This window comes from Glycine soja, chromosome 10 (genome assembly GCF_004193775.1).
Source record: "Glycine soja cultivar W05 chromosome 10, ASM419377v2, whole genome shotgun sequence".
NCBI classification, from domain to species: domain Eukaryota; kingdom Viridiplantae; phylum Streptophyta; class Magnoliopsida; order Fabales; family Fabaceae; genus Glycine; species Glycine soja.
This window is the reverse complement of record NC_041011.1, coordinates 36,782,976-36,784,637: the sequence shown is the minus strand read 5'-3', so window position 1 is coordinate 36,784,637 and position 1,662 is coordinate 36,782,976. Positions and strand designations below refer to the sequence as shown.

General features: G+C 24.2%; 1 non-coding gene across 1 annotated transcript; it reads right to left on the bottom strand.

Annotated features, from left to right (window-relative positions):
* Positions 1-319: 319 nt before the first annotated feature.
* LOC114372755 lies at positions 320-412 on the bottom strand. Its single transcript, XR_003658322.1, has one exon. It is a non-coding gene; the product is annotated as a small nucleolar RNA R64/Z200 family (small nucleolar RNA).
* Between the last annotated feature and the right edge of the window lie 1,250 nt (positions 413-1,662).

Genomic DNA, 1,662 nt, shown 5'->3' with positions numbered 1-1,662 from the left:
TATCAATAATGGTAGAATTCAAATTATAAAGCAGTGGTAGAAATTCTATTGGTCATTTAAAATTAAAAATAAGGTAGTAAGACAAACCCTTTTATAATAATATAAATAATTAATTCTGCTATATAACATAATTTTCAATAAATAAATTATAATTCTGTTAAATAACAGCATTATGAATAAATAAATAAGTAAATTATGAATTCTGCTGAGTAACAGAATTGTCAATAAATAAAGTATAAATTCAGCTCACTGACAAAGTTATAAATAAATAAATTACAAATTCTGCTCCGCAATAGAATTATAAATAAATAAATGATAAATTCTGCTAAGTAATAGAATTTTTATTCTCAACTATTTGAAAATATCTGAAGTCTGACATATGAATTTATTTATGAAATTATTACTGCAAAGCATATAAAAAAATCAAAACCTAAAAAGATTAGCTCTAAGATTTCAATTTCTATAGGAAAATACCTAAATAAACAACAAAATTAAGGTCTCTTAAGACATACACATAGCAGCTGCTCACATTAAGAATCAGAATAGTGTATACTACAATAAAGACAGAAAATTAATGAGTCAAAGCCAAAAAAAATAAGAAATTCACAAGAAATATTATAATTAAAGATTAAGAAACAAAAACAAGAATCCAACGAAAGCACAACATGGGCGTATATTGCAAATAAAAATTCAAGGAGAAAACACAACGAAAAGATTAAAAAATTCAAAATATAAAATTAAAAATATTATATTTATCATGATGATTAAGAAACACGGTGATTGAATTAAATTGAATAGTATGCTTCTTTAAAATTACTTCTAAAAGAAGAAAATAAGAATAAAAAATATGAGATGAGCTTTTCCATAAGTAAAAGTAAGCTCTCCATGAGTTAATTTTTAGAAGCTCACCAATATAGCTTCTCTAAAAGATGAGATGACATCTACAAATTAGCTAATAGAAAACTCATTTTAGCTAATGGATAAGCTCATTTCATTTTTTTCTAAAAGATATGATTAATTCTCTTAAAATAACAGAAAGAACCTAAAAATGACAAAAGAAAGAAATATGATTTCCGAAAATGCACTAGAGAAAGAACCTACTAGAAACAAACAATGAGGAAGAAGAAAATATAATTTCTAAAGAAAATAAGAAAGAAAGAACCTGATAGAGTCAGAAACCCGGCGTTGATCGAAATACATAAACCAAAAGTGTACTTTTATAAGTAACCACGGTCTAAAGGTAAAATAAAAAAATATAAAAAAATCATAAATTATGATAAACATATACATAATAAATTATAAACAATAAAAATTATTTGGGCCAAGCCCAATCTAATATTAGGCCACCAAGTCAAATAAATAGCTTACTTACATAAAAAATGAATACACTTGCTATTTGCACAATATTTCTAAGTACACCGTTTTACTTTTTTTTTCTTCTTATTACCAAGTATACAATTTTAAATCATATTTTTTGCTCCATATTTGTTACTTTTTAAATCCTATTTTTTTTTATCCTATCTTTGTTATAAAGGTTGAACCTCTTTATTCATTATTTTTTAAACCTTTTTCTTTTATGTAATACCACATTTTTCATAAACTTTATTTGTGACATTGTATATTTCCTCCACGTGATGTTACATTTCAATGTAAATCCATGGT